General features: G+C 34.9%; 1 protein-coding gene across 2 annotated transcripts in view; it reads right to left on the bottom strand.

Annotated features, from left to right (window-relative positions):
* PPARG (peroxisome proliferator activated receptor gamma) overlaps positions 1-27,321 on the bottom strand; it is a 135,673-nt gene that overhangs the window by 86,075 nt on the left and 22,277 nt on the right. For both annotated transcript variants that reach the window (XM_084902603.1, XM_084902602.1), the window contains one exon: positions 23,389-23,462. The gene's annotated coding sequence lies outside the window, so the exon portion shown is untranslated. The remainder of the gene's footprint in view (positions 1-23,388; positions 23,463-27,321) is intronic.

The following is a 27,321-nucleotide window of genomic DNA, read 5'->3' as shown; positions in this document are numbered from 1 at the left end:
TCCCATTTATTTTTTCCTGTTTCTCTTGCCCTAGGATGTATAGGTGAAAATATTGATGTGAGTGATGTCTGATTTTACTGCTTATGTTTTCTTCTAGGATTTTTATGGTTTCTCAACTTACATTTTAAGTCTTTTAACCATTTTGAGTTTATTCTTATGTATGGTATAAGTTGGTGGTTTACTGTCATTTTTTTTTTTTTTTTTTTTTTTTGCATTTGCTTGTCCAATTTTCCCAATACCATTATTAAAGAGAGTACCTTTACTCCATTGTATGCTCTTGCCTCCTTTGTCAAAAATTAATTAACCATATAGGTATGGATCGATTTCTGGAGTCTCTGTTCTGTTCTATTGGTCTATATGCCTGTTCTTGTGCTGGTACCAATCTGTTTGATTATAATGACTTTTTAGTATAGTTTGATATCTGGTATTGTGATCCTGCCAACTTGGTTCTTCTTTCTCAAGATTGCTAAGGCTAGTTGAGGTATTTTTTGCTTCCATATATTAAATCCCCATTTTTAAAGTAGAGATAAGGGATGGAAAGAAGATTAAATGATGTCTAACATTTTCTTTTAGCTCTTCCATTCAATGAATTTTAAGTGTTGAGGACTCATCTACGTATTACAAACTCTTGTCCCTAATCAAAATCTCATCTAATTTCTGCATTGGTTAATAATGTTATTGCTATAATCTGCCCACATACCCACCCACTCACCTAACTTATTGTTCACTATTTCCTAACATGTAACTTAAGTTGTATTCTAAAGGATATATCAACTCACTCCTATGTATTTGTGGTATATAGTAGGTGCTCAATAAATGTTGAGTGGATGCATAAATGTGTGAATGAATGTGTATATACCTATTTCTGTCATCCACCAAGACCTGTTTCTGGCTTCTGGAGCTTAATATGTTGTAACACTCAATGATGTGTTTTTCTTTATTAGTGCAAAGTAAATGGTCTTTGAATGGCAATTAGTTCATTTTTATTTATTTATTTATTTATTAAAATATATTCTATTGGTTTTTTACAGAGAGGAAGTGAGAGAGATAGAGAGCTAGAAACGTCGATGAGAGAGAAATATCGACCATCTGTCTCTTGCACATTCCCTATCGGGGATGTGCCCACAACCAATGTACATGCCCTTGACCGGAATTGAACACGGGACCTTTCAGTCAACAGACCGATGCTCTACCACTGAGCCAAACCGGCTTCGGTGCAATTAGTTCATTTTTAAAACCAAGTAACTCATAGACTCAATACCCCATAATTTACACCTAAATAGTTTCTTATATATTTGTTTAATTTCTCCAGGTATATTATTAAGTCTTTTGAAAACATAAAAGCTCAAGTCTTTCACTTCATTTATTTTTCTTAGTGCAGCATTAGATGTTAAAGACTTGATTGTCAACTCCACACAGATGGTGTACTGTCTTTTCAAAGCCTTAAGGAAAGTGCCCTACCCCAGATTTCAATGTCCACAAGGAGCTCAGCCACCCTTGTTTTGCTTTCAGAAGAGGTTCGAAGAAAGGTGGTTATCCCCCTTTGCACACACCCCTATAAAAATGTAAAGACCATTTATTCAAATATATTTCTCTTCCTTACTTTCTTTTCCCAATCAAAGAATTAGTTTCACATAATTAGTTAGTTCTTTAGACCTGATTCCATTTTTCGGTACTTGAAAGTTTTAATATTATTATTTTCTTGAGTTGTACATAGAGGATCTTAGACTGTGAAGCAGCACAGGGTTGTAATCAAAGCTCTACTACTTACTGATGTCTTTGGGAAAGTTACTGCATTTGTGGGCTTCTATTTTCCCATATGTAAAATGGGGAGCAATATCTGTTCTACCTTACAGAGATATTATTAAGATTAAACATTGCTATATAAAAGACCTTTACACATTTTAAAACTCTGTACAAATATAAAATATTATTTTCCCATTGCTACTAAAATAACACCACTATCCTTAAAATTATAATGTTAAGAGCTTCATTAAACATTGAAAAAATATATATGTAAGAAAGTTTAAATAAACTGTGCTATCTATAGTGCTGATATTAGTTATTTTTGGGTGATGGAATTATGAGGTATTATTTCTTTACTAGAGGCCTGGTGCACAAAATTCGTGCATGGGGGTGCATGTCCCTCAGCCCAGCCTTCACCCTCTCCAATCTGGGACCCATTGAGGGATGTCTGACTGACCATTTAGGCCCAGTAGGATCAGGCCTAAATGGGCAGTCAGACATCCCTTTCACAATTCAGGACTGCTGGCTCCCAACTCCTCGCCTGCTTGCCTTCCTTATTGCCCCTAACCGCTTCTGCCTGCCAGCCTGATCACCTCCTTACCACTCTCCTGCCAGCCTGATTGATGCCTAACTGCTCCCCTGCCAACCTGATTGCCCCTAACTGCCCTCCCCTACCAGCCTGGTCACCCCCAACTGCCCTTCCCTGCAGGCCTTGTCCCCCCCAAACTGGTCTCCCCTGTAGGCCTGTTTCCCCCCAACTGCCCTTCCTTGCAGGCCTGGTTGCACCCAACTTCCCTCCTCTGCCAGCCTGGTCACCCCCAACTGCCCTCCCCTGCTGGCCATCTTGGGGCAGCCATCTTTGACCACATGGGGGCAGGCATCTTGTGTATTGGAGTGATGGTCAATTTGCATATTACTCTTTTATTAGATAGGATTTCTATTTTTTTTGCATCTTTTTCAATGACTATTATCCTTATAATCTAAAAAGATACTTTAAATTTACCCTTAGTGCTCTAGCTGGTGTGGCTAGATTCCGTGCACTGAAGGGTGGCAGGTTCGATTCCTGAGCAGGGCACATACCCAGGTTGTGGGTTCCATCCCTGAGTGTGAGAGGTGACTGACGATATTTCTCTCTCTCTTTCTCATTCCTCTCTCTGAAATCAAATTAAGAAATTTGCTCTTGGAATCAAAAAAGTTACCTTAAATAAAATAAAGACACTATGTAAAAACAGTATTAAAAATAGGAGCTATCAAATCTGCAGGATTCATTAAAAGAGAAGATCAAGCAAGCTTTCCACAGTTGAAAGATTAAAAATTTCTGAGTAGAATACTAAGGTAAATTGCAGAGTAATTTAGCTAAGCTTTTCAAAGAAGAGGAGAGTTATCAAGAACTTTTATCTTCCATCTTTTTTTTTCTGAAGTGTTTCTACTAGATATCAGCATCACTTGTCCTCAAAGAGTATCAAGAGGTGAAAGACTCACAGCATGGAAAACCTCAGAAAGGAAGCTTAACGTTAGAATTGCATAAAAGAGACCACAAACTCCTGACCTGGTAATAACCTGCCTTTCCCCTCTCCTCAAGAGCAACCAGCATTAATCTGGTAGATCTTACGATGTTCAGAATTTATTCACAAATCCATTTCCAACTCAGCTTTTATCTTAATTTACTGAGAATTCTGATCAGTAGTAGTCTTTTGGTTTCAGCCTTATCTCATCCTAAGTATCATTTCCCCTTTTTAATATGTTCTCATAATTCCCACTCTTTACCCTTTCTGATTAGTGTCTCTAAGGGATTAAGTGAGATGACCACACATTCACAAACTGGGACACTTTTAAGAGTGAAAGAGGGCAATATTAAAAGTTACACTCAGACAACAGACAACCACTGAGACTGTAACACGCAACTCGGACATATAATCACTTTAAAATTAAGCAAAGTGAGGAGATTCAAGAGAGAGATGTTTCATGACATCTTGGTTTCTGGCAACTAGAAACGAGGTCAATGCTGCCATAGTTTTTTCCCCATTACCTTCTACTTCTAATGGAAGTGTTAGCTCATGAATGTGGGAATCATATTAGCACTGTACTGGAAATCTGTAATTAAATGTGGTGAAGCAGAATTTCTGTGCTTCTTTTTTTTTTAATGTTAAAGGTTCACACAGGGCAGTTGTTTTGCAAAGGCGGGTGGGAATTGCAAAGGTTTTGCCCAAGGCTCTCTTGCATTAAGAATTATTGCATTTGGCTACTTTTCAAGGAACCAGATGTGAAGTAAGTAATGCCCATTTGGATTACAAATCTCATTTTAATATCTTTCAACATAAAAAACAATAACAATAGTCAATACATTTATTGAAAGGTTCCAAGAGGAGAGAGACATTAGCCACAAAGAAACCACACTCCAGAGAAGCTAGAGAAAGCAATGGTCATATTAAAAGACTCGCCTCAGCATACCAGCAGACAGCAGCCACGGGTTGCTGAAGGATGCCCAGGACCAAATCAGAGACGGGCAGACCTGCATTACCACCATTTGTCCACCAACCAGATCTGAAATATCATGGTTGGCATGTACACATAAGGAACTATCTGGCATTGAAATTGGGACTCAAAAGAACTGTTGGCCCAGAAAGGAACTCACTACAGACTGATTCATTTGCCTCTCAGCATAACCATTATGGCTTGTTGCAGTTTAGGTTCTTACAAGGGTATTTCTTGGATCACATGATCTCACACATCGAGAGGAAATAATGAACAACATAATCAGACCCAGAGAAAGAGAACCATCGATCAGACTCTCAAACCTCAGAGGGAAAGTAAGGGAGGACGGGGGTAAGGGGAAGAGATCAACCAAAGGACTTGTGTGCATACATATAGGCCTAGCCAGTGGCCATGGACAATGGAGGGGGAGGAGGGGGCATATCTAGGGAGGGGCTTGGAATGGGAATGGGGGAATAAGGACAATTATTTGAGACCATAATCAATCAATCAATCAATCAATCAATAAAATGAGTTTGCCGATATCTACAAAAAAAAAAAAAAGATCTAAAAAAGCTTATTTCAACGAAGACAGTAAAATAAATATTGGTTTGATGGTTGCAAAGTAGTAAACACCAGAATAATTCAATTCAGTAAATTCTTAAAACTTGGGATGTCTTAATCATATGACTTAATTATTGAAATTAATATATTTCAGGGTTATTGAAATTATTATATTTATAGCAACAAGAGCTTTGATGATACCAGCCCTAACATATTCTTTGGAGAGCTTTAATACAGACTAAACAGTTCTCAATATCAAATTCCCAACAATCAACACTTTATATCAATCTGAAACTATTATACAAGTGAATGGATTAAGTTACCTTGAAAGAAAATAAACAGTAATTTCCATTACTCCCAATTTTGTAGTATGATGGATCCATTTATCTGATGGATCTGGATTAGGCTAGTCATAAATAAAATTAAGTTTTGGGAATACTCAGAATGAAGGTAAAAAAAATAGATACAAACTTAGAGCAAATAAAGACCTTAAACTGTAAAGAGCTATATGGTAGGGTAACAGAGATAAAAAGGTAGATCAAGTGAACAGCTAAAGTAAATGTTGGGACATGAAGAATCTCCTGGAAGAATTCAAGATAGGGCGAATTTCATCACAAAGTATAAAATAAGCAGTAACATCATATAGTATCTTAAAATTATTTGACTTTGGGTGCTGAACACACAATGCAATATACAGACGATGTATTATAGAATTGTACACTTGAAACTTACATACTCTTTTTTTTTTTGCTGTTATTAATCCTCACCTGAGACAGAGATAAACATCAATGTGAGAGACACAGCGATTGATTGCCTCCCACATGCATCCCAACCAAGGCCCGTGATTGAGCTTGCAACTGAGGTACATGCCCTTGGCCAGAATAGAACCAGAGACCCTTTAGTCCTTGGGCCAACATTCTAACCACTGAGCAGCCAGGTAGGCAAAACTTACCTACTCATATTAACCAGTCACTCCAATAAATTTAATTTAAAAATTTAAAAAGTATAAAAAGTATTTTTACATATATTATTTCTTTAACCTTGAGAGGTGGTAATTATTTCTATTTTATTGGGGGGGAAAGGCAAAAAAATAATAGAAAACTGAGGCTCAGGGGAACTATCTGACATGGCCAAAATAATTTAAACAGGAAGTAAAATCTGAACTTAAAGACGTAACACAAATCAACAAACACATGCTGAAAGAACCCAGTGAAAAAACTTTGCTGTTTACAAGACACTGTGGGAAATACAGAGAAGTGTAAGCCTGCCCTTAAGGAATTTATATCTTGTTGGAAAACAAACTGCAAAGAGGTGAAAAGTAATGATTCATGATTTGAATAAGAATTCCAGCCAACCGATAAAAGAGATGTCACAAGGTAACACCTGGTTAAGTGCCAAATAAATGAAAAATAACTAAGTTTCACAGGGACTTTGAAGAGCATGTCATAATGGGATGATTTATGGAAATGGCTCCATGGAGGAAATGGGATTTCAGCTAAGGTTTATATAGTGAGCAAGGTGTCAAGACTATAAGACAGTGACCTTGTATTTAAGTCACTTTCAAATCTCTGTCACAGAACCTCAATAATTATTATTGTATGAATAAAGACCATTGTATGGTTGACTGATGAATTGATTAGTGATTGAATGAATGAACACCTGGAGAGGAAGAATAGAGCATTCACGGCAAGAGGAAGGAGCATTAAGTATGTCTAGGTGACGGTGAGTACAAACTATTGTGCTTTATAATAGTCTAGTAAGTGACATATCCAGAGTTATTTAGTTACAGAACATTTCAGGAGCTAGAATTTAGGTCTCCTAATTTCCAGTGATAAATAGATGTGTAAATGGAAAAAATACTGGCTTTAAATTTGATAAACTTACACTAGAATCCCAGCATCACCAGTAAGTGTATTGACTCCTGATTGTCTTCAGTCCCATCTGGAATAATCTGGAGCCTGTGAATCTCTGAAGCCTTTCTCCATTTAAATCAGTAAATAAACTATGCTTTTTCCCACCTCAGAGCCTCCACACTTTATTTCCTGTCTGTTACATTGTTCTCACAGCTCTCTTTAACTCCTATTCTCTCTTTGATTGTAAGCAAAAAAATCACTTCCCTAGACCTTCAGACTAGGTTAAATCATCCTGTTTATCACTCTATACAATTTATGTTACCCCATTTCATCCCTCACAGCACTCATTTTAGTTATTACTTATTCATTTTCTGTGTTCACCACTACCTTATAAACTCAATGAAGACATGATTCCTGCAAGTATGCCCACACAGCACAAAGAACATTGAATAAAGCCTAGAAGACTTGAGTTTTAGTGTCGATTTTATTGACTTGCTGTGTTATGCCAGAAGTTATTTGTAAGGGAAAACAAAGCTTTGTCAATGCCAGAGTTATTTACATTCTCTAGGCCTCATTTGTAAAAGGAGAGGGAGCTAGATTTGGCCAACTAACGTATGGATCCCTTTTCGAGAAATGGGATTCCTTATAGACTTGCCAAGGTTATGTCCTCAGACTCCCCAGAGGACCTATAACCTAGGTTGAGAAAACCTATATAAGAAACCACTAAAATGTCTTTGAATTGTAAAATTTGGGCTTTATAATGACCTTTTAGATTATTATTGATAGAAAACACATTATTTTTAAATTATAAAACTCTCAGAGCCTAAGAATATATTTGTGAATCCCCAAGAATTTGTGGATCCCAGTTTGAGAAAGAGATGGTCTTTTCTAGGTCTAAAATTTCATCATTCTAAGAAAATGGATATTTATTTTCTAGAGTACTTCTAATGAATCATACTCTACACATGGGCTCATTAAACTGAGATTTGGGAGAGAATGCAAGGAATTCCACAGCATCAAAGTATCCAGAAAAATTATTTTGTATGAACAGAGACAGCTTTTCTGTTACTGATTTTGGCAATGAAAGGCTGATAGAAAGCAACTCCTTGGGCTCAAATTAAGTGATTCTTTTGATATATGGAAGAAGTATGTAAAAACATGAATTTAAAAAGTGAAAGAACAATAAAAAGGCAAAAAGAAAAATAGCCCAATTAAAAAATGGGCAAAGAGGTTGAATAGACGTTTCTCCAATTACATATAGATGTATGCACATGAAAAGAAGTCGCATATAATTAGCTATTAGAAAAATAAAATCAAAACCACAATAAGACACTTCTTCACACCTGCTAGGATGGCTATAGTATGATCTCACTTACATGAAATAACTGGAATAGGCAAATTCATAGAGACAGAAAGTAGAAAAGAGACAACCACAGGCTGAAGGGTGGGTGATCAGGAGATGTTTAATGGGCACATAATTCTTGTTTGGGGTGATGAAAAAATTTTGGATATAGACAGGGCTGGTAGTTGAACAACATTGTAAATGTAATTATGTCCTGAATTGTATGCTTAAAAATAATTAAAATGGCAAATTTTATGTTACAAATATTTTATCACAATAAAAAATAAAGAAGAGATAGCTTGCTATTTATTGGTTGGGTATCTGAATTGCTAACCTGTTAATGATCTAATAAAGGTATAAAATACACAACACATTATTTTAATAGGCAAACTTGTTCTACAGTAAAGGATCTCAAGAATTAGAAGTAATAAGTGTATTACTAATCATCTAGTCTATCTGTTTATTTTGGAATTATAGAGTTCCCCGTAGCTGGTTCAGACCTATCAAACAGTACAAACTTTAATTTTATGGCTCAAGTTAAATATTAACCATCCTTAGAGATGAATGTTAAAGGCCTAAAGGATCAATGAAAATAGTTGAACTACAAATCTAAATATTCTAATTTCTATTATTCTTTTTATCCTCTTCAAGTGGACAAGATAATAAGTGATTAAGGGACTATCAGACACAAGGACAGAGTACAATTGTTTTACAAATTAGGTTCTAAGAGCAGAACTTAACACTATTTATTTCAATTTTTACCTTATAGTACACAGGCTTTGCAAGGGAAAACAAAGCTTTGCCAATGCCATTAAGATACTAAAGAATTATTACTATTATTAAAATTTGTTGTTGTTGATTTCAGAGAGGAAGGGAGAGGAAGAGAAAGACAGAAACACCAATGATGAGAGAGAATCATTGATTGGCTGCCTCCTGTTTACCCTACACTGGGAATCAAGCCCACAACCCAGGCATGTGGCCTGACCAGGAATCAAACCATGACCTCCTGGTTCATTGATCTACACTCAACTACTGATCCATGCCAGCCAGGCAAGAATTCTTTTATTTAATACACTAGAGGCCCGTTGCATGAAGATTCGTGCAAGAATAGGTCTTCCTTCCCCTGGCTTTGCTCCCAGGCCACCCAGGAACTGTGAGTCCTCTCTCCCAGCTAGAGCACAGCTCCTGTAGCTCCCTTTGCTCCCCGTTCCCCTCATAGCAGGTGCCCCGCTCTGCCCAGCTGCTCCACACCTGCATATGCAAATTAACCCACCATCTTTGCTGGGTTGATTTGCATACTCACTCCTGATTGGCTATGGGCTTATCGGAGGTATGGTCAATTTACATGTTTGTCTATTATAGGTAAGATTTACTTTGTTTTTTGACTTGATGAGTGATTCTAATAGAAGCAAATGGCAGTTGTGGCTGAAAAACCTTGGGATTTTAACACCTCTTCTGTGAAATGACTAAGTTTCAAAGTACTTTCCTAAATGTAACTCAACTGTACTGGGGAACATTTATCACTCTTTCTACCTCTTCAGACTTTGGGTCTCAGCCCTTTCTCAGCAGGGCCAAAAAAGCATTCATGCCAGCTGTCATCTTACATTCTCTGCTTCGGTCTTCATTCACTTTTGATTTGGGCTCCTGTCTTTAAAACAAACCTTGCCAAGTTAAGTTGAAAGAGACAATGTTTTCAGTTTTTCTCCGGCTGCTTGGAATTAAGCCCCTGACAGGAGAAAGGTGACATCTATTCATAATAAATCTTCTGTTCTTCAGGCTTCTCTTTATTGGACTCAGTACCAAATGCCCAGAGGCCAGGCTCTCAAATTATCTAAATATAAACAAAATGCTTGTTTCCTGACTGAGACCTCATCTGCCAAGATTCCACTCAGACTGCTGATTTATAGGTGGTTCTAACTTTTTAAGTGCAGACGATTGTAAAAGGATTGTGACACCGCCTATGGTCAGGCTAACAGAATAGCTAAAATAAAATCAGCAGCAGCCCGAAGAGGAAGAAGCAAATTGGACTAAACAATCAGCTTCCTTTTTTTACCACTTGATTTTTTTCACCCTACCTCTCATTTTAAATTACAAAATAACCTATTTTGACATAACTTATATGTATGTATATCATAGTAAATTTGTCACTTTAAAAAAATAATTCTATGAAGTGCATATTTTGAAAAAAAATAGACAAATACTTAAAATTGAATGAACTTTTAAGGGACAAGTATAAAATCATTCACCTTCAAGTTCATATTTTCACAGGATGGCTGATTCCCTAAGACATGCTACTGGCTGGACTCAAAACCCAGAATAACTGCTGTTTTCACTGAACATTCAGCTTTTGCATACTTGTTTGTCCTGCCCAATATTTTATTTTTTATCTAACAATCAAACAGCCACTTATTAAAAACTGCAATTCCATGTATCCCATGTTAAAAAAAAAAATATTCTCTCTACTTCAGGGAAAGAGAAGACAATCTACAAGTTGACGCGTGGTAATGAAAGAGAAACAAAGACATCTTCCAATGGCAGATCACTGAAGATAAAGTAGGCTAACAGTAAAATGTCAACTCCGGCTCTAATTCCTCATCAGAAAGATGAGAAGAATCAGTGACTCCCCGAATAGCAAGAGGGAAAATTGATAATATTTGGGAAGTAATATAGAGTGTACAAAAACATGTATTTGGAAATATATTCCTGCAGTTAATTTCCCCATTGAAGAGCACTAACCAGAGGTGTCTTTGTTGATTACAGCTGTAATTTTTTCATTGTATGAAGCATTAAAGTTATAAATTGGCTTGTTGTTTGATGATGGTCTGGAAAAAGTATATTCTGTATTACTAGACTGTTGTAAATTTAAATCTACTTCCTCTAATTCTCAGCTCATTTTGGCAGAATACTTCTAACTAAAAGTGTAATAAACTATATTGTCATCCTACAGGTTTTTTTTTTTACAACTCCTTCTACCATATTTAGGGGTATGGGGGAGGTACCAAGAACCTATAAGGAAGTAAATGGTATTGTGGTGACATTTTGTAACCTTTAGCTAGCCCAGAAACAACTGAAATCATGTGTTTAAGATGGGAAGTGTTACTAAATTTGGAAGGACTTTGTGGTTTTATTTTTTCTTATACCAGCATCACTAAATTTGTTCATAAACAGATTTCTGTGGGGTTTTTTTCTAAATCATTTCCCCCCCGTAATAAAAAACACAATTCCTTTTCATAAAGGAAATATGCTCGGAAATATTCAAATTAAAAATAGATGGGAAACTAGAATACTATAAATTTTAAGTTACTACAATATATATTTTTGAAAATTCCTAGGATTTCCAATTAAATGTCCATTAATTTCCCAAATTTAGTTCCCTTTTTATAAAGAAAATCAATATTGCAACCAAATTAAAAAAAAACACAACAATTAAAGTTATATAAAAACAAGGCACTACATGAAAAGTGACTAACCACACAATTAACATGTCCCTGAATTGTCATGAAAAAGACTGAGATGAGAGATTAAAGAGGAGAAAAAGAATGGGAAGAGTACTACTGTATTCGAAGCTTCTTTATTGGTGACATTTTATTTTGTGATTTAACTTTCATTTAATCAATATTTATCTCTCATCAGGCAGACCCCAGCAGCAAGCTAACCTATCGGTTGGAGCATCTGCCCCCTGGAAGTCAGGGCACGTCATAGTGACTGGTCAACCGGTTGACTGTCTGCCCCCTGGTGGTCAGTGTACGTCATAGCGACCAGTTGAGTGGTCTTAGCATATCATTTGTATATCACTCTTTGATTGGTTGAATGGCCGACCTGCCAACTGGACACTTAACATATTAGGTTTTTATTATATAGGATAATATAGTTGCCACCATAACATATTTAGTCCCTCAATCATATTGCATAATTATCATTTCCATCATATGATCGAGAAATTCCACTCTGGGTATATATCCAAAGGAAATGAAAACAGGATATGCACTGGAAACAACCTTTTGACAGACAAACAAAGAAGATGTGGTATACATATCTAAACACACAATGGAACATTATTTAGCCATAAAAAAGAAGGACATCCTGCCATTTAAAACAACATGATGAACCTTGAACACAGCAGGCTAAGTGAGATAACTCAAAAGAGAACGTCAAGTACTTTATTATCTCAGTTATATGTGAAATCTAAAAAAGCCAAACTTGTAAAACAAACAAACAAATAAATATATATATGCCTAATATACAAAGTGTCCCCTTGGGAGTTTGACCGACTGGGAGTTTGATCGCTCACTATGACATGTGCTGACCACCAGAGTGTGGTGTGGAATGAAGGAAGGCCCTGCCCAGCAACTGGCAGCTGGGGAAGGGGAGCCCCTGGCTGGTAGCCAGCAGCCGCTTAGGGACCCTACCCGTGCATGAATTTTGTGCACTGGGCCTTTAGTAAAGAAATAAAATTAAAAAGTCAAATTTGTAAAAACAGAGTAAACGGTCATTACCAGGGATAAGGGGACAGGACAAATGCTGTTTAAGTGTACGTACAAACTTTCAACAGGTAATAAATAAGTCCTAAAGATCTAATGCACAATATGGTAAATCTTATAATAATAATAAAAATATAATGTACTAATTGGACTGGATGTCCTTCCGGACAACGTTCCGGATGAAGCTGGGGCTCTGAGGAAAGCCCGGGTCCCAGGTGCCAGAGGGAAGCCCATGTCCTGGGTGCCAGAGGGAAGCTGGTGCTGGCAGCCAGCAGCAGGGGGAAGGAAGGTTTACTCTTGCACGAATTTCATGCATCGGGCCTGTAGATCGTATTATAATTATAAAACTTGCTAAGATACTAGAACTCAAGTATTCCAACCACTAAAAGAAACAATTAACAAAATGTAAAGGCAACCTACAGAATAAGATAGTTTTTGCAAAGTATCTATTGAATAAGGGGTTAATATCCAAAACACATAAAGAACTCATACAACTCAATAACAACATCACTCCCCACCCTCCAAAAAAAATCCATTTAAAAAATAGAGGAACTAAATGACATTTTCCCAAAGAAGACATCCAATGGCCAACAGGTACATGTAAAGTAGCAAATCACTAATCATTAGGAAAATGCAAATAAAAACCACAATGAGTTATCACCTAACACGTGTTAGGATGCCTATGAGTAAGAAGATAAGAGATAACAAGTGAAGGCCTGGTGAGGGGATGGGAGTGGGGAGAAGAGTGGTCAATAGGGGCAGAAAGGGAGGGGCATCTGTAATACTTTCAACAACAAAGATACATTTTTTTTAAACCTATTTTTTAAAAAAATATATTTTATTGATTTTTTACAGAGAGGAGGAGAGGGTTAGAGAGCTAGAAACATCGATGAGAGAGAAACATCGACCAGCTGCCTCTTGCACACCCCCTACCAGGGATGCGCCCACAACCAAGGTACATGCCCTTGACCGGAATCGAACCCGGGACCTTTCAGTCCGCAGACCGATGCTCTACCACTGAGCCAAACCGGTTTTGGCTATAGATACATTTTTTTAAAAGAAGACAATAGATAACAAGGATGTGGGAAAAGGGAACCCTTGTGCACTGTTGGTGGAAATATAAATTGGTTCAGCCACTATGGAATAAAATATGGAGGTTCCTCGAAATATTAAAAATAGATCTATCTTCCTCTTTTAAACTTTACCTTTGTGTTGTTTCTTAAGACTTCAGCTTTCAACACATTCTTTATTCTATGCTAAGTGGGCCCAAATCAATATGTCTAGCTCTGACCTCTGAATCAAGATGTGGTCCCATATCTTCACATCTCTCTGGGATATTTCTACTGAGACATTCCACCTTCATTTCAAATTCAACAAGTCTGAAATAAAATTCATCTTCCTTCTCCAAAAAGAGTCTCTCTTCCATATGTCTTTTTTTTTCTTTATTATTTCTTTTAAAATCCTCTATCATTTTACATCGACCAAAAGTTCATTTTTCTTCTTCTTTCACCCTCTTTGTTTTATTCAGTCACCAAATAAGTTATCAAAATACCTCTTTCACTTGCCCATTCCAAACAGAGCTGCTTCTATCATACCACTTCCCTTCCCCCAACTCTTCAAGCTCTCCAATGCCTCCTGGACAAGGTCCACATTCCACATGGACCTTGTATTCAAAGTTAGCCCTTGTCCTCTCCTTATGTTATTGTGCCACTGATTGTACAATAGAATACAATATGTCCGTCCATATCTTGAAATTCTTTCCCCATAATGTTCCTCATGTTTGAAACTTCTTCTTTCTCATGTATTCATATCTTTACTTCCAGGGTTCAGCTCAGGTACAGCCACTCATCAAACAACTGCTGACTATTCTAGCTCTTCATTGTGTGTCTTCCATGAACTTTTACTACATATTTTTCCTCAGTGACACATTGCCCTGCTTTATTATTTAATTCTTTCATGTGGTGTGTATATTATCTTTGTCTTTGAGACAAGACTGTGATCAAGAATATCTCATAATTCTACTTTGTCTAGAACACTGCTGGATATATAAAAGTAGCTCAATACGTATTTATTTAATAAATAACTTATATAAATAGGAGCAAAAGAAATCTCAGTTTAAATAACTATTATAGCCCTTTACTTGACTTACAAACCCTGCTTCAAAAGCTATAGGAAGTTGAAAAGCCATAATCAGTCCCTAAACTGAATATTTGTCATCCTAAAGCTATGGAAGAAGTAGCTGATAAGGTACCTATATGCTTTTATGGATTCATTTTCAACATTTGATAAAAAGCCCATGCAAAGGTTAAATTTACAAAATTTTAAATACATATTAGTATTTCATGGAAACTCTTAATATAATTCAATTTTGTACCAGGCTTTGTATCTTTAGTTGGTAAATTTAAAATAATATTTAGGCAAGGTTGCTAATAATACTATGCTTAATTAGTAGAAATAAAAGTATATCTGAATCATTTAATTTCAATAGCATTTATAGTTTTATTACTTTCATAATACTTGCCAGAAATTATATTAAGTACTAGGGATACCCAGAAAACAGTCTGTGTTCTTAAGAAGCTCACTCCATAAACTATAAAAATCAACAACAATATATGATGATTGGCACATTCCAGTCATGAACCCCAATGCTGTGAGAGGAACAATGAGCAGTCTGGCTTGGCTTAACCATAATATTTGTGATCGTAAATAGATTGAGACTGACCACAAAGTCTCCAATGCTCCCTGAAAGAGGGGTGAAATGTAAACATAGTGTGTTTTAGAAAGATAACTGCCAACTGGGAGGACAAACTGAAAATGGTAGACTGCTGAGTCAGAGGACAATCTCTAATAACTCAAATGAGGAATACAGAAAATCTGAACTAAAACACACACACACACACACACACCCCAGTGGAACTAAACCGGTTAAAAAACACACACAAATTTATAGTAGCAGCAGTTAGTAGGTACATATATAAAAAGATATTTTCCCCCACCACTTTTGGCACCAAAGATCAGAAGTGTACAAATAATTTACTTGTCTTAAATTCTTCCTGTTGTTATTACTTTTATTCCAAAGTCTGGTAAAAACAGTTAGAACATAAATTGAGAACACAAGTGGGCAACACTTTTTTTTAACTTTCATGTATTACTAAGGAAAGTCAAGTCACTCCATCACATTCTAGCCACCATGCATCCCAGGTCAGTTACTCTTCAACAAGAGTGGAACGTAAAGGAAGTTGGTTTATTTGTCAGACACAGAGGCGTTACATCTTTAAAAGTGTGATTGCTTCCGCTTAGCACTTTCTCTGGTGAATATGTGGTTCGATATAGATCTATTACATTCCACCCTTTTCATGTTGGTGCATAAAAGAAAATTTAAAAAATGAACTAACATATACAATGAAGGAATTTAATGTTTTTCCTGAATAAGATATTGTATAGTTGCAGAAATCCTTTGAACTTGCCACAGAGGTAAGAATTTAAGCAAATTAAATTTCTTATTGTGTGTAAGTACGATATTGTGAAACTGAAGTAACTAAATGCACAAATATCTAATTTTTGGCTTGCTACAAAAATGGCTTGCTACAGACTGTGTCTCAATAGGAAGCTACCCAGGTATATTTTATAATCCTTGAAGTACTCAAAACATATAATCACCATTAAGAAAATTAATAGCAGTAGGTCAATAAGGCAAAAAACAATTCAGCACTGCTTTAATTGATAATAACAAAGTAGAGTCTAAGGAATAAAGATGTATATTTTCTAAAGCAATAAATAAATAAATCTATATATATAAAAAGCCAGAGATAGAAACGTTGTAATGATCGGAATGACTGGTCGCTATGACACCCACTGAGGCCAGCAAACAGCCCAATTTGGGGGTGGGGCCAGCCAGCCAACCTTCCGCAGCCTTTCCCCCCAGCTGCTGGCCCTCAATAGGCCCCCTCACCCCATTTGGGGTGGGGCTGGCCCGCCTACCACCCACAACCCCTCCCATAGCCAGCCCCACCCCGAATCGGCCCTCCCTCTACCCAATAGGAAGCAGGGCCTACTGGCCAATTGTTCGTGGCCCATTCCCCTCACCCAGCCCGGTCCTGATTGGGCCCCAATCGGGTCAGGCTGGCCAGCCAACCTCCCACCCTCTCCTCCTCCTGACAGAACTGGCCCTAATCTGCGCAGATCAGGGCCAGGCCAGCCAGGCCCCTCCTGTTCATGAATTCATGCACTGGGCCTCTTATAGATAATAAATGAATAAATGAATGAATGAATGAATAAATTATATATATATATTATATTTTTTAATTTCAGAGATGAAGGGAGAGGGAGAGAGAGATAGAAACATCAATGATGAGAATCACTGATTGGCTGTCTCCTGTATGTCCCCCTCTGGGGATCGAGGCCCCAACCCTAGCACGTGCCCCTGACCGGAATCAAACCGGGAGCCCTTTGGTCCGCAGGCTGATGTTCTATCCACTAAGGCAACTCAGCCAGGGCAATAAGAATATGTTTTAAAAAGAAAAGAATGGCTTGGATTGATCAGTGAGTAGAATACTGTAAGGGTATACTGGTGACTTTCAGCTTGTGTGCGAGAGAATAAATTACTTGTCCTATGTATATTTTGATGTCTTCATTTAGAAAAGATAAAAATTAAAGGCAATTATTGTAATAATCCCTTAAAGATATATAAATCTGTAAAATTTTTTCTATACCCTTTGTATATTTCATCTTTGATTCTCACAATAAATATCTTAACAGATAAGGAAATTGACAATTATTATAATATTTCTTGAGTAATACTCCTGATATTTCCAGTGAAAGTAACAAAAAAATAATATTTTGTGGTTTATTAGTCATGGCATATTTCTCTGATTTTTTCAAAATAGATTGCTAAAAAAAATTAGATCTTGTCAAATGTATTTATATTTCAGTGGTTACTTCTGTACACAAAAGTGCTCTCAATTTTACGACACTATCTGGAAGAGGTTCAACAACACGTTGTTAATACTCTACCCCTACAAAATAATTTTAAAGCTCCATGGGAATTTAGATTTGCACAAGTTATTAGGATGTGACCTTTCCCTTAGATTTCTTATTTTAGGATTGACTTAACATGGTATTTCCCCAGTGGGAGCTGTTGTACTTCCTTCACAGATAAGAAAAATAGTAATCACAAATTATAGTGAGTAAACTTAGGGAAACATATATTTCTATGATGCTGATGAAACTAAAATCTTAAGAACACAGTACGTATTCATTGGGTTTGAGAGGAAAGCCATGTGGCTTACTAATAAAAGAAAACAAAAGTTATGCCATTATGGCATTTCCCTGAAATTTATTCCTAATTGTTTCTAGTCACAGCTAACAAGTCTTATGACTTTTAGAGATTATTAAAGAATTTACGTCACTAAATTTCCCATATCCTGTCTACTGGAAGTATAAAAGGTTAAAAATATAAAACTTTTAATAATTTAAATGATTTCAGATCACAGGATCTGGACTGAAAGACAAGGAATTCATGAAGGTAAAGAGAAAAAAACTAAAATAACATGAAAGAGATCATAGTTGCTTCACTTATGTTGCATGGAATAATAGTGGCGTTCAATTATTAATCTCATACTATATGATATAGTGTTAGAATTTATGCACATTATATTTGTAACAGGAGTTATTGGAGATATTCAAAGAATTAGGCATGCTATAGCTAGGATTATAGAGCTCATTATTAGCAATTTTTTAAAAATGCAAACAAGCCCTAACTGGTTTGGCTCAGTGGATAAAGCATCGGCCTGTGGAATGAAGGGTGTATTTCTGTCAAGGGCATGTACCTTGGTTGCAGGCACATCCCCAGTAGGAGGTGTACAGGAGGCAGCTGATCAATGTTTCTCTCTCATCAATGTTTCTAACTCTCTATCCCTCTACCTTCCTCTCTGTTAAAAAAAAAAAAAAATCAATAAAATATTTTTTTAAATGCAAACAAAATTGTGGAAGGGGGGATAATGAAAATATGCACATTTTTCTAACTAGTCTAAGTAGGTGCCAAAATCAATAATTTTACATAGTGCTAGTTAATGAAAACAATTAAAATTAAGAAATTATGAAAGGATTTAAATTTTTTTTTCTTATGAGAATGAAAGTGTGAGATATAAATGAAAATTAAGTAATCACCAGAATTTTTTGTATCCTCTTATCAGACATACTAGTACATTAGGCTTTATTAAAATTACTACTTTGAGAACACTACTTTATTTAAATTATTACTCAAAAATCTTAAATAATCAAACCTCTCCCCCTACCTTGCATTCTACAGTTCAACAAACTGCTAATTCATAATTTCTATATCACAGAAATTTTTCTCTTAGGCTTAATTTTTAGGGATTAATCCTCTACATTTTATAATTGTGAATGATATTTTAAAGTAAGGATATTGCCCATTGTGATGGAATTATAATTTTTCCCCGAAAATATTAGGTAGTTTAGACACAGTTATGTTTTAAAACTTTATTTTTGAATCGAAAGAGATTTGAAAAATATTTAAAAGAGTAGAAGTCACTAAGAGATTAGAGGTTGTTGGTCGAATCCCTTAATTTTATAGACATTGAGGGTCAGGGATAGCAATGTATTCACTTTCTCAAACACTACATAGACTCATAAAAATATGTGTGTGTATATAGGTATTCAGAACTGGAAGGTAACTTGTAGAAATTAGAATAGTTCAGGTAAGGATGTTAAGATTATAGATAATTTCCTTCTTTGAAATGATCTTCATTGTTATTACATTTCTTAATATTTAAAAATACAATACACTGTACTAAAGCTGTTATTTCTATTTCATGTCATTAACTGTTACTTAATCCCCAAATGAAAGTTTAGAATTTAAAAAAATGACAATTACCCATAATCTTTTCCTACTTATTGTAATACATCTAACCACATAATTTTGTATCTTCAAATTTTCTGTTTTTTCTTTATTCTAAAATCAATATTCCCCTCAAATATTTAAATCACAAATTAAAACACTTAATTTAATATTTTTTAAAAAATGGATTGTATATACTGTTCTGGACATCCTATTTTGTTTAAGCCGTATTCTTAAAGCAGACATTCCTTTCTAACAACCAGCAAGTGTGGACCTAAAGGCCATGAGACACCCGCAGCAGTCTTTACATTTTACTTAAATTTGACACAACCTTAGGAAACAATCTACAACTTCCTTGCAATTAAGTAAGTTTGCTTGTTTTTTTACCAAACCCCCAAACCATCAAAAATCCTTATTTTTCTGATATCTAAGTAATTGGTGAAACTCCTCTCTACTTTCATCTCACTGGAAAACATACAAATCCTTGGCTAAAAAAAATGATATATTTAAATAAATAGGAATCATGGATGCTTTGGAAATAAGTTTTTATTCATTTTACTACTAATATATCCTCAGACTAATTTGAAATGTCATACAAACGAATAATGCAAGAGTAATATAGTTGCTTGAACTCTTTGACATAGAAACTTCTCTTTCAGCAATTTAGCTAATGAAAATAATTTTTTAAAAAGTGAAATATGTGCATGAAGATATTCACTATATGTAATGATATTAGACTAAATAGTAATCGTATAGTAATAAAAAACTAAAACTACCTAAAACTGGCTTAGTAAATTATGTGATATCACTAAGATGAAATATTATGTTGCCATTATGACAAATTTGAAAGCCAAGAGGACACAAAAATTTAAATGATCTAACAGTGAAAGAAGCAAAAATGCTACATGTACTGTAATTGTCAGTAAGTAAAAAAGTGTAAACATGTTAACAAGAACTGTAAGAAGCTAAGCAGAAGTAGTTTAAATCACTTAAAGCCACTTAGCATTTCATTTTTCATGCCTAAACACTTAAAATTCAGACCAAATACTCATTTTCAGATGCCAAAGTACATACCGGCCTGTACAAGAGATTGGTCTTTTGATTTTAAGAAGTAGTAGTTTATATGTGATTAAGTGTGGTTTTTTAATTTAAAAAATATTTTCACAAGTTTTCAGTAATAAAAATGTCTTAAAGGAATTTAATGTAAAATGAGACAAATCCAATGGCCAAAATTCAAAAGCAAAGTCATTTTGTTCTAGTTTCTAATCTTATTTCTAAATGTATCACCTCCCTGCTTCCAAGGTTTTAAAAGTTATCTATGTTCTAATCCTGAAGCCCTGAATTTGTACATAGCAGTATAGGTAGGCTGAGAGTCCATTTACAGAGAGCAAGACTGAACTTTGCATGCAAGCACATACAGAAAATGATAAAGATCGTTGTGTCCTATTAGTAATTTACAGAATAGTGATTTGCTCCACCCAGTACACCTATAATTGAATTCTTCAGCCATAAAGTCACTGGGACCAAACAAGTTCAGATATCTTTTATCTAAACTCTTTTTTTCTCCCTTACCATCAGTTAACATATTCTTAAGGGATTTTTCTTCTTTTTATAGATTCATTTGTCTTAGTTATAAATTAACTCCACAAATAACTCTCCCAACCACCCCAGCTCTACTGTTTCCTGTGTACCAGGTTTCTTTTTATTTGCACAATTTATGATATAGGAGCCATTTAAACTGCCAATTGGAAAATGATGTCCGGGAAATCATCTCTAGATTTAAAATTATATATATATATTCCTAAAGATAAATGTCCACAGGCAGAGATTCTCCTCATAGCTGGCCACCCTAGCAAAGAAGCGAAATGTAACTGCTGAAGACTCCTGTTGTTTCTTTTTTACTCTAAAAAATGTGGTAAAATATACGTAACAAAAATTTACTATCTTAATCATTTTTAAATGTACGAGTTCTGTGGCATTAAGTACATTCCCAATGTTTTGTAACCATCACCACCATACAGCTCCAGAACTTTTTCATCTTCCCAAACTATATTCATTCATCAAACATTAACTCCCCAACTCACTCCTGATAGCCACCGTTCTACTTTCTGTCTCTATGAATTTGACTACTCTAGGTACAACTTCTGTGGTTCTTGTTTCACCTACAATCTATGAAATAGTGTGATTTACTAAACTGGTTGAGCACAAGAGACTGGCAAAAAAAATCTAGGGGAGAATTCCTAATACTTAGCATTTCATTTTTCATACCCAAACACTTAAAATTCAAACCAAATAGTACTAATTTTCAGATGCCAAAGTACATACTTGCCACTTACTTCATCTTTCAAGAGCTTGGTCTTTGGATTTAAAATGGCTTTAGGTTTTTCTAAACTTAAACTGATTTTCTAAGTAAACTTAATGTTGCTATTGATTTCCTTAAAGAACCAAAGTTCTCTCAGTACTACTTGTATTCACTGAATTTGCAGACATTTTACCTAAAAGTTAATATGACATTCTCTCATCTTCACTATTTAAATATAAGACTACTAATTCCAAGTTCTTCTTCAAATGCTGTCTTGGGTAGTGAAGACTGGTGGATCAAGAGGTTATTAATGAGATCTAAATACTTTCACAGTTTGGGTTTAAACGTTCAAATCAGACCCTGCTTATCATCAACTAAAAACTTTGCTAAGAGGTGGTTCCCAAGGAGGCAGAGCCTTGTGGAATTTCCCCACTCATAGGTTTTTCCAGGAGACCAGAAGTAACTGGCTGAGGTATTAAGTGGAGAACAAACTTGTGGGGGTAAGGACGGCAGTGTATGGAAAAGATTAAGAAACACAGCTCAAAGGATACTCTTGAGGAAAACAATGCCCCTGCTTCTCCCTGTTCTAAGATTTGTAAACAAACAGAAACTCACTCTATAAATCAGTGAAAATATAATTTAAGAATTATTATTTAGTGACTCCAACTTTATTTTTAAAGAATTAAAATCTATCTATCTATCTATATATATATATTATTGATTTTTTACAGAGAGGAAGAGAGAGGGATAGACAGTTAGAAACATCGATAAGAGAGAAACATCAATCAGATGCCTCCTGCACACCCCACACTGGGGATGTGCCCACAACCAAGGTACATGCTCTTGACCAGAATTGAACCTGAGTCAAACCAGCTAGGATGAGGTTATGGATTTTTTTTAGAAGAATAACAAAGTCATGATGTGCCCTTTTCAAAGGTCAATATATCTTATTAATACAATATTAACCTTGATCACTTGGTTAAGGTGGTGTCTGCCAGGACTCCCCACTATAAAGACACTATTTTTCCCTTTGTAATTAATAGATATTTGGGGGGAGATACTTTGAGGTTATGCACATACTCGGTTTAACCTTAACTTTAACCAATTTTAGTACTCATCTTGCCTGTAGCAATTATTACTGTGGTTCTTAAGTGGCAATTTTCTATTTCCCTTATCCCTTTTATGTTTACTAATTTAAATTCCTCTGTAAGGAAAAGTTTTCTTTCCATTTCTGTATTTGTTCAGCATTTATTTATCAAGATGGAATCATGAATATATATATTTTACATGAGAGAGCTATAATCTAGTTCAATAGTTATATATTTTATTGTTCAAATTATTCCAGCTTTGACCTTTGGGAGCTGGAACTGGAGTCCTGAATATTGGATACTTTCTTCTTTGTGACCAAAAATCATGGTTGCATGGCCTATAGGGAACCAGGCAAAATATTTTAATTTTTATCTTTATTTAAATATAAGTATCACAGGAACCTAAAATAATATACTTGTACTTGAGACTTATTTCTAAGGATATGAGTTATTTGTCAACTTCTATGTCACTTTCTTATCTTTGTTTTGTCTTAGACAAATAAATTTCAGTGCTCTCCCTCAATTGACTGGTAAATTATAAAGCAGAAAGTATTCTGATAGTCAAAATAAAAGCTCTCTAAGAAATTTTACAACAAAATACTATGAAGACTTTTCATGTTATTTTAAAATAAAAAGGTATTATTTAGATCATTTAGTATAATAAATTCTGAGTTTACTTACTGTTAAAAGATGACTCTTATTGGAGAAAATGGCCTTCTTGTATATCTGTGGTTTAGAATTGGCTCTTTTCAAATCTAAACAATTAAAAAGAAAGGAGATTTTTAATACACATGCAATATTCAAATTTTTCAGACAACCAGGTGGCCAAAGTGTACAAGTAAAATAAATTTTTTTTTTCTGTTGGATTTCATTCTGAATGTTTGCTTTCCCTCAGCTTGGTTTTGTATCCTCTACAAGTAACCAACAGCTACTGACTTGTAAATCATGCAGGGCTGTAGAATCCTTCCGTGGAGACATATAGTAGATTCATTTCACCTACCTTATGAGTTCTGACATTAATCATGAGCTACGGTTATGTATCTTATCCATCTTTTACATCATATTAATAATGACACTATCTTATTGTATGACTTAAGAAAACCTTATCTTAAAAAGGATTAATAACCTCAAAAGATAGATGTTTGATCAAAGTTATACATTGCGACGATATTTATTAAAATATAATCTCATTCTGGATGGCACGTGGCTGTTAAGTCTAAGGCAGGTGTCGGCAACCTACGGCTCCAGAGCCGCATGCGGCTCTTTTGAAGCTTTACCGCGGCTCCGACAACTTGCAAGCCTGTGTGAAAATGAAGGTAACGTCTTACAGCCCTGATGTGCTGACACTGTGCACTGAGGTTCAGGAGCAAAAATCCCATTAACCAGGTAAATTAAATATTTTAACTAGCTATTAATTTGCAAAAATATATTTTACATTGTTAAGTGAAAAAGTCCTTTTTTTCTTCAGATTGACAGCTAACTGCACGATCCGGTATATAGCATTAAGGTAAGAAACAATATATGCAGTGTTATATTTGTTTTAAATGTCGCAATGGTTTTGCGGTTCCCAGTTTTTTTTTTCCTTTGGAAACGGGTCCAAGTGGCTCTTTATGTCTTAAAGGTTGCAGACCCCTGGTCTAAGAGAAAGTACAGCGATGTGTCACAACCACTAGGAATAGTAGATACAGCACATCCCACGTGAAGCTGATTTTTTTTTTATTATTTTTTAAAATATATTTTATTGATTTTTTACAGAGAGGAAGAGAGAGGGATAGAGAGTCAGAAACATCGATGAAAGAGAATCATGGATCAGCTGCCTCTTGCACACCCCCAGCTGGGGATGTGCCCGCAACCAAGGTACATGCCCTTGACCGGAATCGAACCCCGGGACCCTTCAGTCCGCAGTCCGACGCTCTATCCACTGAGCCAAACCAGTCTCAGCAAAGCTGATTTTTAAAAATATATATTTTATTCATTTTTTACAGAGAAGAAGAGAGAGGGATAGAGAGTTAGAAACATCGATGAGAGAGATTCATCGATCAGCTGCCTCTTGCACACTCCCCACTGGGGATGTGCCCGCAACCAAGGTACATGCCCTTGACCGGAATGGAACCTGGGACCCTTCAGTCCGCAGGCCGACGCTCTATCCACTGAGCCAAACCGGTTCCGGCGTGAAGCTGATTTTTAAAAGGAAGACCCAGAGACCATATTACTGAGTAAAAGTGCTGAAGGTCTTAGGACACACAGCCTTGGCTCTTACGAAAGGCTCACGGATCCTAGAATAGTTGTACATTCCCTAAAGACAAAACAGAGTCTACCGCCAAAAGCCTTATCAACAGGGCCTTAATAGACCCAATATCCAGATTCAATTTTCCGCACAGTCTAACCTACACAAAATTATAATTTTTTCTTTTAAAATTCTGCACCTTTCCAATTAGAATTTGCAAAAACTATGCTGTTATTCATATAAGACATAAAAGTAGTGGGTCATGAATATAAAATCTTTCCCTTTTTTGTATTTCTAATATGAAAAGATAGAAACTACAGCCAGTATATGTTGATTATTTGTTTCTCTAACATTGTTTAGTACTTTTGTTTGAAAATGGATTTGTTTTCAGAATGGGACATGGATTTGTTTTCAGAATGGGACATGTTCTTTTATAAAGAGCTAATTTGCCAGTGTTTTAGACCCACATGTTTTGTTTTCTGACTAACTGATTACCTGTATCATGGCAATTTATATAAGTACTCTCTAATTTGTTGTCAAAACAAAAGCAGTATCCACACCAAAACTCTTCATGATATATAACAGGTATAAGACATGAGAAGCAAAAATATAATGGATAACCACTTTGACTTTTTTTTTTTTTTTTTACATGTAAGTCAACTAAAGGGCTTAAATATGTGAAAACAATGAGAAAAATATTAAAAATAATTTGAACAAAATCTTTATCTGAAAAATTAAAGAATGCTAACTAAAAGTTAAGATCATTACAATAGCTTTCCTTCATACTCGTCTCAATTTCCCTTTGAAATACATATGAATTCATTAAGAAGTAATGAAACTAAAAAAGGAAGAAAGTAAAGATTTTTGGGAACTTCTATCTATTTCTAGCTTGTAACCCTAAGAGTTGAATCAAAAAGAAAACTGGCCAGCTCCTGTGACTTTTAGAGGCAGGCAGAATTCTATAATCTTTCCCAAAACTCTCTCCAACAACTAAGATCTATAATTTTCTTTCTGTATTCATTCAGTATTGCATTTTACCATAGAAGGTATAGTTTCCAGACATAAGTTTTATTTTATATATATTATATTTTTATCATACTTATATTTATATATTTTTACTTCAAGTATATTTTATTTTATAAATATAAACTGTATTATTTATAATATTCATATTAATAAAATATATGCATTAATTGTAATTGAAAACTTATATAATTATTAATATAAAGTATTATATATTAATATTTATTACATTATTTATTTTATAAATAAATATAGTAAAATACTATAAAATTATACTATGAAATACAGCATTAATTTTAATATAGGTCAGAAACAAGATCCATTCTGGAGGCAATAAATATCAAGGACTACAGTTTTTCCATTTCCTCCATCTGGCCAATTCAGATTGGGTTATATTCATTAAGTTATAAATTATTCTACTCACCCCTGTAAGTCAGAGAATGAGGATGTGAAGATAGTAGACAAGCCCCTCAGATTTCAACAGAACCCACATAAGGTAGGGCTCTTCATATCTACTCATCCACCTTTTTAACATCGGAATAAGATTTTTACCAGGGTTTAAGCAGATAATACAGCAAAAGGGCAATTTACTCAGACTAGTTTGTCCAAAATGGTATAAATGGTAAAAGCTGATATAAGAAATTTTAAAAAATTAACAATGGAAACAACTGAAAACTTATCAAAGAATTACTTCTCCAAAAAGCTCTGGGCCTAGATAAGTTTATAAATTTTTCCCCCCAAAAGTTTAAGGAAGAGATAATTTTCTTGCTATATAAACTGTTTGAAAAAAATATAGTGACCAAAATAATTTTTCAAAAGTAGTATAATATTGATATTAAAAACAAGAACAAAGAGAAAAATACTAATACTACCATGTATTAAGTTAATATTATAAATAAAATGATAATCAAATTCAATAGCATACTAAAAGAATAAATCACCATAATTAAGTTACATTTATCTCAGAAAGGCAAAGACAATTTAATATTAGACAATCTATTAAAGTAATGGTCAGAGCACTAGTGAAATTTTGAAAAGAAAACATGATTATTTAAAAAATGCAAAATAACCCTCAAAATTCAATATCCATTCTTGACACTATTTCTTTAAAAAACCAATAAACTTTAATAACAAGAATATTTGTTTCAAACTTAATTGTGAAATACTATAGCAGCATTTCCCCAAATGTGTTCTATAGGTAAGTAGCTTCTTAAGATTTTTCCAACAAAAAAGCTTCCACTATAAAATATATTTGCATATGTTATTCATCTTTGGAGATTAATAAAGTACATTAATATTGTCTATAGTCTGAAAGCCCTAAATTAAAAACACACACAGTATCAGCAATAACAATCTGCTTAACT

Source organism: Pipistrellus hanaki, assembly GCF_964339955.1.
Source record: "Pipistrellus hanaki genome assembly, chromosome: 13".
NCBI lineage: Eukaryota > Metazoa > Chordata > Mammalia > Chiroptera > Vespertilionidae > Pipistrellus > Pipistrellus hanaki.
The sequence above is the reverse complement of the archived record's forward strand: the minus strand, read 5'-3'. Positions and strand labels throughout refer to the sequence as shown.